At 45.0% G+C, this 19,177-nt stretch overlaps 1 protein-coding gene and 1 pseudogene across 6 annotated transcripts in view; one reads left to right on the top strand and one right to left on the bottom strand.

Annotated features, from left to right (window-relative positions):
- The window catches only part of ZFX (zinc finger protein X-linked), a 193,349-nt gene that overhangs the window by 110,532 nt on the left and 63,640 nt on the right, over positions 1–19,177 (top strand). The gene's annotated exons all lie outside the window — the stretch shown is intronic.
- LOC117363223 lies at positions 5,645–5,810 on the bottom strand (annotated as a pseudogene).

Here is a 19,177-nt window from a genome sequence, read left to right as displayed (position 1 = left end):
TGACTTCAAACACAGATCAGTGTTTAAATTTTTATCTAGACTGTACATAAGAACATAAGCAAAGCCTTGCTGAATCAGTAGCTCAGTTCTCACGGTGGCCACTCCAGGTCCCAAGTACCTGGCCAAAACCCAAGGAGTAGCAATATTCCATGCTACCAATCCATGGCAAGCAGTGGCTTCCCCCTTGTCTTTGTCAATAACAGATTATGGACTTTTCCTCCAGGAAATTGACCAAACCTTTCTTAAAACCAGCTACGCTATCCGCTCTTACCATAACCTCTGGCAATGCGTTCCAGAGCTTAACTATTCTCTGAGTCAAAAAATATTTCCTCCTATTGGTTTTAAAAGTATTTCTTTGTAACTTCGAGTGTTCCCTAGTCTTGGTCATTTTTGCTGGAGTGAAAAATCAATCCACTTGTCCCCATTCTACTCATAAGAACATAAGAACTGCCATCTCCGAATCAGACCTTCAATCCATCAAGTCCGGCAATCCGCACACGCGGAGGCCCAGCCAGGTGTACACCTGGAGTAATTTTAGTCACCCTTATCCCTCTATGCCTCTCGTAAGAAGATGTGCATCTAGTTTGCTTTTAAATCCTAGAACGGTGGATTCCGCAATAACCTCCTCTGGGAGAGCATTCCAGGTGTCCACCACTCGTTGCGTGAAGCAGAACTTCCTGATATTTGTCCTGGACTTGTGCCCCCTTAGCTTCAGTCCATGTCCTCTTGTCTGTGTCACATTGGACATTGTAAATAATTTTTTTTCCTGCTCTATTTTGTCGATTCCTTTCAGTATTTTGAAAGTCTCGATCATATCCCCTCACAGTCTCCTTTTCTCAAGGGAGAACAATCCCAGTCTCTTAAGTCGTTCCTCGTATTCCAACTTCTCCATACCTTTTATTAGCTTTGTTGCTCGTCTCTGCACCCTCTCCAGCAGTTTTATATCCTTCTTTAGGTTGGGAGACCAATGTTGGACACAGTATTCCAAGTGTGTTCTGACCATTGCCCTATAAAGCAGCATTATAATTTTCTCCGATCTACTTGTGATTCCTTTCTTTATCATGCCTAACATTCTCTTTGCTTTCTTTGCCGCTGCCGCGCATTGTGCCAACGGTTTCAGGGTCCTATCTATCAGTACACCCAGGTCCTTTTCTTGTTCGCTCTTACCCAGAGTTGCACCTGACATTCTATACTCGTGTTCCTTGTTCTTTCTGCCTAAATGCATTACTTTGCACTTTTCCAAATTAAACTTCATCTGCCATTTCTCCACTCATTTCTCTGACACAAGTCACTCTGGAGTTCCTCGCTATCCTTCTGCGATCTGATTGCCCAGCATAGCTTTTTGTCGTCTGCAAACTTGATGATCTCACTGGATGTTCCTTCTAGGTCAATGATGAAAATATTAAGTAAGATGGGCCCAAGTACCGAGCCCTGGGGCACACCGCTAGTCACTTTCTCCCAGTCTGAGAACTTCCCATTTATGCCCGCTCTCTGCTTTCTGTTCTCCAGCCATTTGCCTATCCATCTTAGTATATCTCCCTCTATTCCATGGCTTTGTAGTTTCCTGAGAAGTCTTTCATGTGGAACTTTGTCGAACGCTTTCTTGAACTCTAAGTATATTATGTCCACCGGTTCTCCACTATCAATTTGTTTGTTCATGGTCTCAAAAAATTGAAGTAAATTCGTCAAACATGATTTCCCTTTCCTGAAGCCATGTTAACTGGCTCTCATCAGGTCGTGTGTATCCAAGTGCCGGACTATGCTATCTTTAATCAGTGCTACAACCATCTTTCCAGGAACAGACGTAAGACTCACAGGTCTGTAGTTGCCCGGTTCTCCTCTTGATCCTTTTTTGAAAATTGGCGTGACAATCGCTATCTTCCAATCGTCCGGTATCTGTACAGTTCTAATTGACAGGTTGACAAGTTTTTGCAAAAGCTCTCCAATTTCAACCTTCAGTTCTTTTAAGACTCTTGGGTGAATTCCATCAGGTCCAGGGGATTTGTCACTTTTAAGATTGTTGATCTGATAGTATATCTTGTCCAAATCCACTTCTACTGTGGTGAGGCTGTCCTCTATTACTCCTTTGAACACTTTCACTGCTTCTGGTATTGTTGCGGTGTCCTCCTTCGTAAAGACAGACGCAAAGAAGGAATTTAGTCTGTCTGCAATTTGTTTATCCTCTTTGATGTACCCTTTTTTTCCCTGGTCATCCAGCGGTCCCACCACCTCTTTTGCAGGTTTATTTCCTTTTACGTATCTAAAGAAGGGCTTGAAATTTTTGGCCTCTTGTGCTATTTTCTCCTCATAGTCCTTTTTGGCATCCCTCACCGCCTTTCTCCATTCAGGACTTTGTAGACTTCAATCATATCTCCCCTCAGCCATCTCTTTTCCAAGCTGAACAGCTCTAACCTTTGTAGTGATTCTATATGCCTCTTGCGGCTGACCCAGAAGTGTTCCCTCTGATGTCGCAATGTCAGTGGGAATGCTTCCAGATCAGCTGCAGGAGGCACATGGAAGCTGGTGCTCACGGCTTTCAGCGAATGCTGCAGGAAGATGGAGGAGGGCACCGGCAAGATAGAAAACACTACATCACCTAGGCACCTGGCAAGACGGTAAACACCCTTGAACATGAGCGGGGCTGCATGCGTCTTGCAGAGAGAAGCCCATCTAGTCTCGAAGGGAGGCGCGGAGTTCATGCATTATCCCCACCACCTTCCCTCCCTCCCCTCCTGTACAGCTCATATATTTGAGGGAACTTCAGGGACTAACCCCTCTATTCTCCAGTCTCATAACGATCCAAGCTCTTCCCCTGTGCTAAAATAATCTTTAAAATCAACGGTCTTAGGAACTGGGAGTTACAGACACCAGCAGCAGTAGCCCTTCAGGAGAAGGCAGAGAGGGCTGGGGGCAGCAGTGAAGGAGACAGAATGAAGGGAAAGATAGAGGGGAGCATGAGCCATAAGATGGAAGAATGGAGGAAGTGAAGGAAAGAGATGCAGAGGTGAGGGAGATAATAGAAAGGGAGAATTGGGTGTCTGAGAGAAGGAAAGAGTTGGTGCAGTTGGGGAGAGAGAAGGGGGAGAACATACTGGGCCGAGGAAACCTCCTGGACTTTTTTTTTTAAAAGTACAGAGGGGGAGGGTATTAAAAGAAGTGCTAGATTGGATGTGGGGAGAGAGCTTATAGGGCCAGAAACAGATGACAGAGCGATGATGGCCAGAAACAGGGCAGAGAGATGGTGGGCAATAGTCTGAAGGAAGAAAAGTTGGACCTGGGGTGGTGTGGAGGAAGAAGGAAAGAGATACTTGAAGGGAGAACTGTTGGAAAGAGAAAGGGAGAAATGGTGGACCTGGGGAAGGCAGGCAGGAAGGCAGGGGGAGAGATGGGATGGGGGCAGTTAGAAAGAGAAAGGGAGAGAAGTTGGATTTAGGGAGGGAGGGAGAAATGTTAGGCCTGTGGATGGAAGGCAGAGAGATGCAGCATCTCTCTTTTTTTCCCCCCTCTATTTCATTGTTCAGCATCAAGGAGGGGAAGGGACGAAGAAAAGCAGAAAAGAGAGGGGGCAAAATGTTGGACCATGGGGATAGAGGAGCAGAGATAGACCCATAGGAGTGCAGGAAGGAAGAGAGCTGGGATAAGAAGATGCTAGGAGATGGAAAGAAAAGGACAGGGAATTATAGCCTGACCAGAGGAGAGATGGAGGGGGATTCTTAAAGTGGTGAGCCAGATGGATGAGGTCAAAAGGGAGATGACAAGATGAGTGACAGAGCAGTGAGTACAGTAGTAGAAATGTGGTAATGGGGAGTAGACAGCAGGAAATAGGAGGCTGGGAAAGGAGTGAGATAGGAAATGGGAGAGTTAGGAACTGAGAGAAGATGGAGAATTAAGAGGTAGCTGAACATTTCAAAAGAAGAAGGGTGAGAAAGAAGGCAAGATTTGAGTGGACAGAGGCAAAAAAGAAAAGAAAAAGTTAAGAAAGCCGAAAAGGAAAAATCAATACATTGGAGACAGGCATAAGAAGGAAATGGAACGAGAGAAGAGGAGAAAAAAATGGACAGCAGACACTGGAAAGAGAATTAGTTGAAGACAGACAAAAAGCAGAAATAGAAACTGGGACCAAGATGATGGAAAAACAAAACATCCAGACAACAAGGTAGAAAAAAAATTGTTTTATTTTGAATTTATTAACTAGAATATGTTAGCTTTGGGATATGTGCATCACAATTATTTGTGTATTCAGTGGCGTAGTCATATACAGCTGATTTGGGGGAGGGACTGGAGCCCATAATTAGTGGATGGGCACCAAAGTTTCTCCCTGCCTGAGTGCTATTTATAAATACTTGAGCTAGTGGGGATTCCCAAGCCCTGCCAACTAGAGACATCTTCCTCCAGTCTTGCAACCCAAAATCTCCAAGCTTTGTAGCCAATGGCAATATCCTCAAGCTGCCACTGCTTTCATGCATGCATGAAAGGGGGAGGGCAGGGAGGAGGGAAGGCAGCAGCTTTGCAATATTGCTGCCAGCTGCAGAACTTGGGAAGTTGGAGGGGGGGGAGGTGGCTGTCAGTTGGTGAGGCTTGGGGATCCCTACTAGCTACAGCAGGGAAGATATTCATTTTGAGGGAGCCTAAGCTCAAAGTGGGAGGCCCAAAAAAGCAGTAATATTTATCCTGATTAAACGATCCTCCACGTGCGCTGCTGACAGCTGATTCAGCATCAGTCAGTCAGAACTCCCAAGTCGCTCCTGGGAGGTCTCTCCAAGTACCACCCCGGACATCCTGTATTCGTGCATGAGATTTTTGTTACCGACGTGCATCACTTTACATTTATCCACATTGAACCTCATCTGCCATGTTGATGCCCATTCCTTGAACTTGATTATGTCACGTTGCAGATCTTTGCAATCCCCCTGTGTCTTCACTACTCTGAATAACTTTGTGTCATCCGCAAATTTAATCACCTCACTCGTTGTACCAATGTCCAGATCATTTATAAAGATGTTGAAGAGCACGGGTCCAAGCACCAAGCCCTGCAGCACCCCACCGGTGACACTCTTCCAGTCTGAGCATTGTCCATTTACCCCCACTCTCTTTTTCCTATGTTCCAGCCAGTTTTTAATCCACGTGAGTATTTCACCCTCAATTCCATGGCTTGCAATTTTACGAAGTAGTCGTTCATGTGGAACCTTGTCAAATGCCTTTGAAAATCCAGATATACAATGCTGATCGGGTCGCCCTTGTCTATTTGTCTGTTTACTCCCTCAAAGAAGTGTAGCAAGTTTGTCAAACACGATCTGCCTTTGCTAAAACTGTGCTGACTGGTCCTCATCAGCCCGTGTCCGTCAAGGTGATCAATGATGCGGTCCTTTATCAGTGACTCCACCATCTTTCTCGGTACTGAAGTCAGACTCACCGGTCGGTAGTTTCCCGGATATCCCCTCAAACCTTTCTTGAAGATCGGCGTAACATTCGCCACCTTCCAGTCTTCCGAAATCTTTCCCGATTTGATAGACAGATTGGCTATTAGTTGAAGCAGTTCAGCTATGGTCCCTTTCAGTTCCTTGATGACCCTCGGATGGAAGCCATCCGGTCCCAGGGATTTATCTCTCTTAAGCCTATCAATCTGCCTAAACACCTCCTTTTGTGACACTATAAAGTGAAATAAAGACTATTACTTAGCTTTTATAGCAATGTGGTCCAAGATGCGTTCGAATTGTCATTGATCAATGTGTCCTGCAATTCACACTAATTCTCACAGCTAGCTGCGTTCTTCATCGACGCATGAGCCGAGTGAGCCACCGCTAAGAGTCTGGTTCTAATGGCTTAAGATCTACGGAGGAGTGCTGGCTAGTTAAGATAACTGGTAACACGCTGATATAGGGCATTGCAGTAGTCTATAGTTAAAATTATGAGAGAATGAATCAGGATGTTGATAGAGGGGGGATCAAGGAAAGAAGAGTTGGATCAGATGATCTTAAGCTTATGAAAACATTTCTGCGTAACTGCACTAATTTTTTGATGGAAGGTAAGGTCCTTATCAAGGATGACTCTGAGAAGTTTGACTTTGCTGTCAGTTTGAATTGGGGAGGAATCAATGCAAATGGGTAAACATAGATGTTCATCTATGGAGATCGAGAAAAGGACACAGGTAGTTTTAAAGATGTTCAATGCAAGTTTGTTATTCGGGAGCCAGGAGCTGATTTTATTGAGTTTATGATTGATTTCAGTTATTTCATCAGGCAATGTAGGGTTTAGGGGATGAATTAGCTGGATTTCATCGGCATACGTAAATACAGTTCCCACCCACTCTCATCTGGTGTACCGCAGGGTTCTGTTCTTGGGCCTATTCTCTTTAATATTTTTCTTGCTCCCCTAACACTACTACTACAGTCACTCGGCTTTACCTTTTTCATCTATGCCGACAATATATTTACTGCATCCTCTCAATTCTAATGATCTCAATGATTATTCTTCGATATCCACAAAACTAGACAAGGTTTATGACTAGCTTACCATGAATAGGCTGTAGATCAACTCTCAAGAAACCTCTACCATGATCTTTTCTCCAATTAAGCGCACATGGAACCTTCCAAATCATACCTTCAATTTGAAGGGTAATCCTTTGCCTTCCTCAACTTCAATTAAAATCCTTGGAGTAACATTGTACTTCACTTTGTCATTCCACTCTCATATTTCAAAAGTAGTTTCATCTTCTTTTCTACGGCTTTGTCAGCTCCACTCGGTTCGGTCACTGCTAAATCGGAATTCTTTACAAATCCTTCTACATTCACTGGTCATTTCTCGATTGGATTATTGCAATTCATTATTAGTTTGACTTCCGTAGTACCAAATGCATCAACTCCAACTAGTACAAAACACTGCACTTAGGCTTCTCTACCTTCGCTCAAAATTCGATCATATTACTCTGCTTCTCAAAACTGAGCACATGCTTCCCATCTCTTTCAGGATACTTTATAAATATAACCCATAGGCAGCGGAACACTTTTTTGTTTTAGGGGGCCAAAAACTCTGCCCAGACTCCATCTAAGCCCCACCCCTTGCTCAGCTCAAGCTCTGCCCTTGACCCCCACCTCCATAATAATGATAGTATTAATAGTATTACCATTTTTTTCCATTCATTTTTCATATATACACACAATATAATCTTATTAACAACACATAATGGTTAAACACAAAATTAAACTACACAAAGCTCACTGTATGCTTTCCAACATTCATTCCTACCACATGCAGAACACAAATAATAACCCCTATGCGAACACAGGCTCACAAACTAAAAGTACTAATATACCCAAACGGAACCCTAAGATGCCAGACTCTACATGCATTATAACACCTGAGAAATAGAAAGAAATTAATTTCTTCATGAACAGTGCAAAATATAGACAGCAGATACAAATTCTCAAAACTGACACATTTCAATCAGTAAATTGAAAATAAAATCATATTCCCTACCTTTGTTGGCTGGTGATCTAATCATCTTTTCCCAATCTCTGGTTGCACTTCCTTCTGTCTGTGTTCTTGTGTTTCCATGGCCTTCTTATCCATTTGCTGTTTTATCTCTCCTTCTTCACTTTCTACCCTACATTCATCTTTGGTGTCAACTTTTAACATTCAACTTTTTTACATTTTCTACTTTCTTCTCAAAATCTACTTTTCCGTGTCTTCCATTTCCATATATCCAGTGTACCATCTTCTCTCTCATTTTTTTCCCCTATTCCCATCTATCCCATAAGAAGTATTTCTTCTATTTTTCTTCCCTGCCACACCCATTGCTGTGCACCATCTCCTCCCTCACTCTCCAGTGGTCTGACATCAATCTTCCCCCTTACACCCTCATATGGCCCAGTGAGCAGGAGAGGCAGGTGAAAGTCGGGAGGCAGGTAAACAGGAGACAGAATCGGGAACTGAGAGAGGAGAGTAAGAGAGGAACAGAGAAGCAGGGCAGGCAAGAGTGAGGGGCAGCGGCGAGAGATAGCTCCGCCCACCCCTCTGACATCAGCCAGGCACTGATCTGGAGCTCCTCCTTAAAAGAGGAGGAGCCAATGGTGCTCAGCCGTTCTGCACGCGTCGAAGGCAAGTGTTAAAGGTGCTCACCTTAGCAAGAATGCCTTTGCGAAGGGCCTTCAGAAGTGGCAAGTCAGTGCATGAGCAGCAGACAGAGAGGACACCAGCAGCAGAGAGGAAACCAGCAGCAGACACAAAGGACACCAGCAGCTATGGAAGCAGCAGACAGAAGCAGGAAGATGAGCTACCCAGTTTTATCCCAGGACAAGCAGGCAGCCTATTCTCACATATGGGTGACGTCATCGATGGAGCCCCTATGCGGAAGCCTCGCAAGCAGACTTGCTTGTAGAAACTAGAAGTTTCGAGTCAGCCGCACCACGCATGCACGAGTGCTTTCCCGCCCAGCACAGGGCGCATCTCCTCAGTTCTCAGTTTTCTGCGGAGCCGAGAAGTCCGTCTTTGATTCTCTGTTTTTAACTTTGTTTCTTCGTGCCTTCTCTCACCGCGGTTTGTGTTTATTTTCTTCGCGAACTGCTGTGTTACTTTCTTTCTTTACAGTTAAAAAAAAAAAAAATGACGACTTATTTTAATTTTTAATTTTTTCTTCAGTGACTGACTGGCGAGCCTGCGGGCTTCAACTTCACAGTGGCTCTCTTCCCTCCTATGTCCTGGCCAGTCACGGGCTTCAAGAAGTGTAGCCACTGCCAGCGTGCAATTTCTCTCACGATGTACACAGGCAAAATCTATATATCCCCAGATTCAGAAAGGGGTGCAAAAAGAGTCGAATAAAGGACGCGGCGTGGATAACCAAAACAGTGAAGGAAGCGATAGGCAATAAGAAAAATTCATTCAGGAAATGGAAAAAGGACAAAACTGAGGGGAACTGGAAAGAGAACAGGAAGTATCAAAAAGAATGTCACCGAGTGGTTCGAAAAGCCAAAAGAGAGTATGAAGAGAGGCTAGCCAGGGAAGCAAAAAATTTCAAACCGTTCTTTAGATATGTTAAAGGGAAGCAACCGGCTAGGGAGGATGTGGGACCGCTGGACGATGGTGACAAGAAGGGAGTGGTGAAGGAGGAGAAAGAAGTGGCAGAAAGACTTAACGCGTTCTTTTCATCTGTATTTACAAACGAAGACACATCCAACATTCCAGAACCTGAACAATTCTTCAATGGAAATCAGGCAGAAAAATTAACAACCATGGAAGTGAGCCTTGAAGATGTACACAGGCAGATAGATAAATTAAAAACAGACAAATCCCCGGGTCCGGACGGAATCCATCCAAGGGTTCTGAAGGAATTAAAGGAGGAGATAGCGGAACTACTGCAGCAAATTTGCAATCTATCCCTGAAAACAGGCGTGATCCCGGAGGACTGGAAGATAGCCAATGTTACGCCCATCTTTAAAAAGGGATCAAAAGGTGACCCAGGAAATTACAGACCGGTGAGTCTGACCTCGGTACCGGGGAAAATGGCAGAAACACTGATAAAAGAAAAAATTGATGAACATTTTGAAAGAAACGAACTTCTGATAACCAGCCAACACGGTTTCTGCAAGGGAAGATCTTGCCTAACTAACTTATTGCACTTCTTCGAAGGAATTAACAAACGGATGGACAATGGAGACCCCATAGACATCATATATCTTGATTTCCAAAAAGCCTTTGACAAGGTGCCCCATGAACGCCTACTCCGGAAACTGAAGAACCATGGGGTGGAAGGAGATGTACATAGATGGATCAGAAGCTGGTTGGCGGGTAGGAGACAGAGGGTGGGAGTGAAGGGCCACTACTCGGACTGGAGGAAGGTCACGAGTGGGGTCCCGCAGGGCTCAGTACTAGGGCCGCTGCTATTTAATGTATTCATAAATGATCTGGAAACAGGGACGAAGTGTGAGATAATAAAATTTGCAGATGACACTAAACTATTTAGTAGAGCTCGGACTAAAGAAGACTGTGAAAAACTGCAAAGGGACTTGAACAAACTAGGGGAATGGGCAACAAGATGGCAGATGAAGTTCAATGTTGAGAAATGTAAAGTATTACATGTGGGAAACAGAAATCCGAGGTACAACTATACGATGGGAGGGATGTTTTTAAATGAGAGTACCCAAGAAAGGGACCTGGGGGTGATGGTGGACTTGACAATGAAGCCGTCAGCACAGTGCGCAGCGGCTGCTAAGAAGGCAAATAGAATGCTAGGCATCATCAAAAAGGGTATTACAACCAGAACGAAAGAAGTTATCTTGCCATTGTATCAAGCGATGGTGCGTCCGCATTTGGAGTACTGCGTCCAATATTGGTCGCCGTACCTTAAGAAGGATATGGCGATACTCGAGAGGGTTCAGAGGAGAGCGACACGTCTGATAAAAGGGATGGAAAACCTTTCATACGCTGAGAGATTGGAAAAACTGGGACTTTTTTCCCTGGAGAAGAGAAGACTTAGAGGGGATATGATAGAGACTTACAAGATCATGAAGGGCATAGAGAGAGTAGAGAGGGACAGATTCTTCACACTTTCAAAAAATAAAAGAACAAGAGGGCATTCAGAAAAGTTGAAAGGGGACAGATTCAGAACGAATGCTAGGAAGTTCTTCTTTACCCAGCGTGTGGTGGACACCTGGAATGCGCTTCCAGAGGGCGTGATAGGGCAGAGTACGGTACTGGGGTTCAAGAGGGAATTGGACAACTTTCTGCTGGAAAAGGGAATAGAGGGGTATAGATAGAGGATTACTGCACAGGTCCTGGACCTGTTGGGCCACCGCGTGAGCGGACTGCTGGGCACGATGGACCTCAGGTCTGACCCAGTAGAGGCATTTCTTATGTTCTTATGACTCCCACTCCAGGTGATAAAGGCCAGCAGCGTGACGGATTTTAAGAGAAAATGGGATACTCATGTGGGATCTTTAAGGGAGTAAATTCAGGGGAGGGGATACTTGGAATGGGCAGACTTGGTGGGCTATAGCCCTTTTCTGCTGCTTTTTTCTATGTTTCTATGATGTTATCGCCCATGTAATGACCAGAAGCATGTATGAATAGATCTTGTCTAGCCTTATTAGGGAGGAGAGAATTGTATTTAAGTTTTAGAATTTGTTGATAAAGGGAGGGGTCTCCAATATGAGTAGTCATGTGTTTCAGTTCAAGCTGCTTAATAGACTGTTCTAATTCTTTTTCCTTTTGTAGTTTAAGCTTTTTTTTTTCCAAGCAGACAGTTTGATCAATTCCCAAATGATAGATGGGCATACATCAGGATCTTTTGAATTGAAGTCAAAGAATTCAGTGATGAGTGCCATGAAGAGGAATACAAGATGGCGGACGCTATGTAGCTGTGCTCGGCAGGCTTAGCGTTTTTTCTTTATCTCAATAACTGGAAATAGATACTTACTTTAACGGAATGCCTCATACGAAGAGGAAGGGGAGTGTGAGAGCGGGGCACTTGCCGCTGCTCACATCGTCTCCTGCCCAGCAGACAATTCAGCGGTTTTTGCAGCCGCTGAGACCAGCCGACGCCCAGATATCCCCGCGGCGGGAGAGTTCCGCGTCGGACCTGAGTGAGGGAGCACTCGGGTCTCTGGATCTGATGACATCTTTGTCTCCACCGCATCTCTCTGCGCCCCCATGTCCAGCAGAGGCGCAGAGTGTCGAGCTTGGCCCCAAGGGAGAGGAGTTGGAGACCCCGGAGCAGGCAATGGGAGGAGCTACTGCCCTAGCTGGAACGCTGGGAGGAAGGGCTGCTGAAGGAGAAGGAGCACCAACAAGCACCCCAGCAGTGACACTAGAAATACTTTTGGAGGCTATCAAGAGACTGGATGTGAAGGTGGAGAAGACTGCCTCAGATGTTGAGGTAATGGTTAAGAAAATGGATAATTTTTCTGAAAGTTTGCTGAAAGTAAAGCAAGAGTGCATGGACAAAATACAAACTGAGTCAGCTTCATTGAAAAATTCAATTACCACTATTGTTAAAGAACAAAATTCCACTGCCCGTAAAATAGAAATGATTGAGAACTTTAACAGAAGATTGAACCTGAGAATTTTAAATTGCCCAAGGATTTTGGCAATATCACCCATTGAGATTTTTAAAAAATTTCTGGTAGAATGTTTGAATTATCCGCAAGATCAGATTCCGCCTCTAAATAAAGTATACTTTTTACCTACTTCAAAAAGAAATTCAGATATACCTAAAGGTGAGAATTTGGTCACTGATAAAGACTTGCAAAACCTTACGGCAATATTAGAGGAATCATCTACGGAAGTTAAAGAGAGAGGAACTTTAATTGTTAACTTTATCTTTGAACAAGATCTTAATGGAGTTATGAGGTTGTTCTTTAAAAAGTCTGGATCACTTTTTTGTGGTCAACGTTTATGGTTATATCATGATGTAACTAGAATAACCCAGGAAAGATGGAAAATATTTTTGGGCATGAGAGAAGAAACAAGGAAGCTAGGTGCTACTTTTTTGCTAGCTTATCCATGCAAATGTGTTATTAAGTTTAAAGGTCTGAAATATGTGTATTTTACACCAGATCATCTACGTTCCTTTTTAGATCTCAAAGGTTTATCTAGTGGAGGGAGTGTAGCTTAAAGGAATTGCTGGGTTGTAGCGTTTAAGCCTTTACTTTTTTGATATATTATTGTAATATTACTCCCTATAATATCTTTGTTTTCTTTTCCTCCTCCTAATTTGAGGTCTAAGGAAGAGTTAAGTTTCATATATATATTTATTTTAAATATTGTAATGTTCAATGATGTTTTTCTTTTGGAACATGATTCTGTATTTCTAAACCAAGTAGTTATACTTGTAAAGTATGTTAAATTCAATAAAAATAAAGTTAAAAAAAAAAAAAAAAAAGAATTCAGTGATAAATATTTTAATTTTCTCATAAATGTCATCATCAAGAAGTAATTGATTGTTTAACCTCCACGATGGAGAACCTGAGGGAACAAGAGGGATGGTGAAATGAAGTGAAATGGCCACATGATCGGTGAGTGTAATCAGGTGAATAAGGGTGTTTGTCAATTTGTTAGTTAAAGAGAGAGAGATAAGAAAGAAGTCTATTCTGGAGTAGGTGTTGTGGGGAGGAGAGTAATGAGAATATTCCTTGCCCGTCGGGTCCATCAGTCTCCAGGGGTCAGTAAGAGAGAAGTTGTTTTTGAGATTAAGGAGTTCCTGAAAAGATTTAGACTTAGCTGGTTTGCAGGAGGATCTATCTAAATATACATCCTGTATTTGATTAAAATCGCCCCCTAAAATCAAGGAATCAGAGCCAAATTCCAACAAGATGGACTGAAGTTCTCTGAAGAATTCTGGAAGATCCAGAACAGGAGCATAGACATTAAGAAAAACAAATCTTGCCGAGTGCAACACAGCATGGACCTGGCACCATCTTCTCTCTGCGCCTGTTTTATGAGATAGAACAGAGATGGGTATATTATTATTGAAAAATATTGAGACACCATTTTTTTTTCGATGGGTTGCTGGAGAAAAAAAATGAGAAGAATATCCCTTTATGCGGAATTTAGAAGCAGCGGCAGAGGGAAGATGAGTCTCCTGAAGTAAAATAACATCTGGATGCTTAACAGTAATGTATTGAGAGATCTTTTTACGTTTAATTGGGTGGTTTAGCCCATTAACATTATGAGAGAAAATGTGTAAATCAGCTATTATCTAGCAGGTAAACAGCAACAAGGACCAGCACGGAAAAGAAATCTAGAATTTTACATAGAAGACCACTCCTGTTTATCAGAAAAAAGGAAAGGAAGGAAAAAGAAAAAAAGAAGTCATATACAGTAACAAAAAGCATGGCAAGGAAAAAAGCCATGCTGCAGTACCAGTGCAATAACCAATAAACAATTTGTGGGTGTACCTACAACAGCAAAAGGCAAACCCAGGGAGCAATCAACCAACACTCCAAACCTATATGGAACAAATAATGCAGGTGGAACTTCAAGCGAGTAAGTGGAAAGGACCTGTAATAGAAAACATCAGAGCATATAATCAAAATAAAGTCATTGTATTCTCAGTGATTCAAGAAAGGAAGCAAGCTCTTCAGGATCCGTATACAAAGTGGTACGATTGTGGTATGTCACTTTCATCCTGGCAGGATACATGAGGCCATATTTTGCGCCTATATCTTTCAATTCTTGGTGACGCATCAGAAACACCTTTCATTTCAGCGCAGTAGATTTAGCCAAGTCTGGTACAATGAAGAACTTCTTACCTTGATGAAGTAGTTGAGGATGAGATTTGGCAGCAGTGATGATTTGTAGTGCATGCTGGAAGCGTAAAAGTTTCGCCACTATGGGCCTTGCCGTAGTCAGATGGGGAGACGGCTTGGAAGGCACGCGATGCGCCCGCTCTATTTCAAGCGAGGTGGAGAAGGTGAGGCCCAGTATTTTCGGCAGAAAATCAGACAGGAAAGCAGCCATATCAGCTCCTTCTGATTGCTCCGATAATCCGATGATTCTAATATTACATCTCCTGCTGCGATTAGATAAATCTTCCAAATCTATTTGAAGGGAAGAGATTAGCTTGTCATATCTATCCACCAATGAAAGTTTTGATTGCAGCGTCGTCGTCTTTTCTTCCAGCGCATCAATGCGGTGACAGACATCAACAAATTGTGCATTGAGCGACTCAATTTCAATTCGTAATAGTTTTGTTTCCTCAACCTGCTCCTGCATGATATGTTTGAAGAAGCGTAGTTCTTTAATTAGGGTGTTGAATTGTGAGTCCTCATGTTTGGACGCCATCTTGTCCGGCGAACCCGGATCGGTTTTAGGCCTTTTGCCGCCGAGAGAGGCAGGCAGAATCGGGTCTCCCTTATTAGTTTTCAGTGGAGTCATCAAGCCAGATGTCAAAAATAGCAGTTAGACACGTCGGGGAGAAGATACTCGCCTGAATGAGCCGTAATTATCTTAGATTAGGTGTCGGTGTGGAGGAGCCATTACCCCATGCATCTGATCGCTTCGCTAGTGAGGCTCCACCCCCCTAGTCAGGCTCCGCCCCCAAACTGCCTCAGTTCTGCTCCAGGATCTATTCTCCTCATCGCCTCGAGGCAGATGCTTTTCTTCTGGAATGGACGAATCTCTTCCTGTATGTATTCCCTCCATTCCCTCTCATTCTCAAGACTCTTGTCAAGTTAAAGAACGACCATGCCACCATGATTCTGATTGCTCCTCGGTGGCCGAGACAACCTTGGTACTCCCTCCTCCTTCAACACAGCAGCAGGGAGCCATACCTTCTACCAGTTTTTCCATCTCTGCTTACACAGAGTCAGGGATCTCTGCTTCATTCCAATCTGCAGTCTCTACACCTGACAGCTTGGTACCACTCAACATAACTCCTCTTCAGTTTTCTCAATTTGTAAGAGACATTTTAGAGGCTTCTAGGAAGCCTACCACTAGACAATGCTATCACCAAAAAATGGACTAGATTTTCTACGTGGTGCTTTTCTTACGATAAGGAGCCTCAGCATTCCTCCTTATCTTCTTTTTTAGAGTACCTTTTGCACTTATCCTCCTCTGGCCTCAAGTCTACATCGATCCGAGTCCATCTCAGTGCAATTGCTGCTTTCCATCAGCCTATTGAAGGAAAACCTCTTTCTGCTCATCCGGTGGTTTCCAGATTCATGAAAGGTCTTTTCACTGTCAAACCTCCTCTCAAACCACCTCCAGTGGTTTGGGATCTCAATGTTGTTCTTACTCAATTGATGAAGCCTCCATTTGAACCAATGTCTATGGCTCATCTGAAGTATCTTACTTGGAAAGTGGTGTTTCTCATTAACCTCACTTCTGCTCAAAGAGTCAGTGAGCTGCAAGCTTTAGTTGCTGATCCACCTTTCACTGTGTTCCATCATGACAAGGTGGTTCTCCGTACTCATCCTAAATTCCTACCTAAAGTGGTTTTGGAATTTCATCTCAACCAATCCATTATTCTTCCAGTGTTCTTTCCAAAGCCTCATTCTCATCCTGGGGAATCAGCTCTTCATACTCTGGGCTGTAAATGTGCTTTGGCCTTCTATTTAGAATGTACCAAACCACACAGAACTGCTCCTCAACATTTTGTCTCCTTTGATCCAAATAAGTTGGGACATACTATCTCTAAGCGTATCATCTTCAACTGGATGGCTGCTTGTATCTCCTTCTGCTGTGCCCAGGCTAGATTACCCCTACAGAGTAGAGTCACAGCCCATAAGTTCAGAGCAATGGCAACTTCAGTAGCTTTCCTCAGATCTACACCTATTGAGGAAATTTGCAAGGCTGCTATTTGGTCCTATTTCACTTCTCACTATTGTCTGGATGTTTTCTCCAGACAGGATTGCCATTTTGGCCAGACAGTATTACAAAATTTATTCTCTTAAATTGCCAACACTCCTACCATCCCATTCTGGTTAGCCTGGAGGTTACCCATATGTGAGCATAGGCTGCCTGTTTGTCCTGGGATAAAGCACAGTAATTTACCGTAACAGGTGTTATCCAGGGACAGCAGGCAGATATTCTCACAACCCACCCACCTCCCCTGGTTGGCTTCTCTGCTAGCTATCTAAACTGAGGAGACGTGCCCTGTGCTGGGCGGGAAGGCACTCGCGCATGCACGGTGTGGCTGACTCAAAACTTCTAGTTTCTACAAGCAAGTCTGCTTGCGAGGCTTCCGCATCGGGACTCCGTCGATGTGAGAATAGCTGCCTGCTTTCCCTGGATAACACCTGTTACGGTAAGAAACTGTGCTTTCTGCACCGTCTGCCATATGTATGACTATCTCCCCTCTGGGAGGCGGTCTTATGTGTGCACTCGATGCAGAGAACTGGAGAGCCTGAAGAAACAACTTAGACTTCTAGAAGGCAGAATACTGGAACTAGAAGCACTTCGAGAAGTGGAGGAGGACAGAGATGCAGAGAACATCAAAACAGAGGAAACCATTGAGGATGAAGTCTGGAAGCTGGAGAAGTTCATCGAGGAGGCATACAGGGAGACCATGGAAAATCACCAGCAACAGTGGAACTGCTGAGATACACCTAGAGGGAGTGAGGATCACCCGGAGAACAGCCACAAGGAAGAAATGGGTGACACAGCAGTGAGATCTGGAAGCAGCGGAGTGAACCCACAAGAAAATGAGTCCAGTGCAAGCCAACGCCAGGATGACAGAAGATGGAAGTGCACTGAGGACACGGACCTACGGCTGGAGAGATGGCCACACACCAGGGACACGGACCTGCGCCTAGAGAGGCAAGAGAAGATATAGAAGACAGCAATCGTCATGGAGGACTCCATCATCAGACAAGTCAATAGCCACATAGCAGGGGGAAGACAGGATCGACTGGTGACCTGCCTACCGGGAGAAAAGGTAGAAGACATAGTGAGCCGCATCAACAAGATCATCGACAGCATGGAAGAGGAAGATGCGGTGGTGGTAATCCATGTGGGGACAAACAATGTGAGCAAAAGGAAATACAGCAGGGAAGTACCATGTGCCCAAGGCCCCGCCCCCAGGAGGGACTTAAGGCTCCCGGGCCTATTCTGATTGGCCCAGGCGCCTTAGGCCCCACCAGTAGGCGGAGCTTTGGGACGGATGGGCCAATCCGGCCTCATTCCGTCGTTGGCTGCCTGCCGGACAGGCGAGTTTGACTCCCGTCTGTCCGGCCAACTACACAAAGATACGGGGAAGGGGGGTGGGGGGGTCATGGGGGGTCGGCCAGGGGGGTCGCGGGTCGGCTGGGGGGGGCGGTCGGAGGTTCTTGGGGGGGCGGTCGTTGGGGGGAGGGGGGTTTGCGTCGAGGGCAGGAGGGCCTGGGATCCCTCCTGCCCGTAATGTAGTGCGGGGTGGGGGGAGGGGGTCGCCGTGGCCAGGAGGGTTTGGGCTCCCTCCTGGCCCGAACAACTAGCGGGGGGGTCGCCAGGGCCAGGAGGACTTGGGCTCCCTCCTGGCCCGATATTGTCGGGGAGTTGGGGAGTCGGCGGGGCAAGAGGGCTTAGGCTCCCTTTTGCCCCGATCGTGTCGGGGAGTCGGGGGGGGCAAGAGGGCTTGAGCTCCCTCTTGCCCCGATCATGTCGGGGGTGCCGCGGTTGGTTGGGGCAAGAGGGCTTGAGCTCCCTCTTTCCCCGATCGTGTCGGGTGTCGGGACCGCCAAGAGGAAGCAGCAGGACACTGGTAGGAGCTTCTACATGATGGGGGGGGGATCAGGAGGCTGTGGGGGTGCGAGCGGTCCTTCAGGGTGGGGGTGCGGGTGCGGGTGCGTGCGAGCGGTCCTTCGGGGTGGGGGTGCGAGCGGTCCTGCGGCGGGGGGGGTGTGAATCGGACGTCGGGGGGGGGGGAAACTATGTAAAAAAAAATTTTGTACAACGCGCTCACGCATATAACGCGCAAGGGTGTGCGCGGTACGTAAAAACCACATATAACGCGCGCGTTATATGCGAGAAAATACGGTAGTTATTTCATTTAATTATGCTATTGAATTAAAGGCTCTGGTAGAAACCCATTTACAATTAACAAAAAGACTTTATTAATTTAGAAATATTAATTGGGAAGAATACATACTTTGTAAACGGGTTTCTACCAGAGCCTCTAATGTTTATAAATTTTTATCAACACAACTAATATACTACTTTATCCTGAAGGAAAAAAAAAAAAAAAGAAATAGAATTCTTTTCCTACCTTTGTTGCCTGGTTTCTGATTTCCTCATGTTCTCATTCAATTCCTTCCATCCACTGTCTCTCTTCTCTCTGCGTCTTCCATTTGCTCTGTTACTGTGCCTCTCCCTTTCTCACCCCTTCCAAATTGGTCTGGTACCCATCTTCTTCCCTCCGCTCCCCCCATAGTCTGGCATCTCTGTCTTCTTCCCTGCCAGCGTCTTCTCCCCACTCTCTCTTCCCCATGTCCTTTCAACATCCTTCTCCACTCCTTTGTCTTCCCCATGTGCTTTCAGTGACCTTCTCCCCCCTCAGTTTTACCCATTTCCCTTAAGCGTCTTTTCCTCTCCACTCCACCTTTTCTCCCTTTCTCTCTCCCTGCCCCCTTACCTTCGTAGCGCTTCCCCGCCCAACCGACAACAGAACAGGCCCAGTCCGACAAACCTCCCAGTGTGCTAACTTTATGGTTCAAAAAAAAGCTGTGGATTGGAAATCGGCTCCCAGATCTGTGTCTCCTTGGTAGCT

The sequence above is a fragment of the Geotrypetes seraphini genome, chromosome 6, assembly GCF_902459505.1.
Source record: "Geotrypetes seraphini chromosome 6, aGeoSer1.1, whole genome shotgun sequence".
Classification (NCBI taxonomy): Eukaryota; Metazoa; Chordata; class Amphibia; order Gymnophiona; family Dermophiidae; genus Geotrypetes; species Geotrypetes seraphini.
Note: the sequence above shows the minus strand (reverse complement) of the source record. Positions and strands in the feature narration are given on the sequence as shown.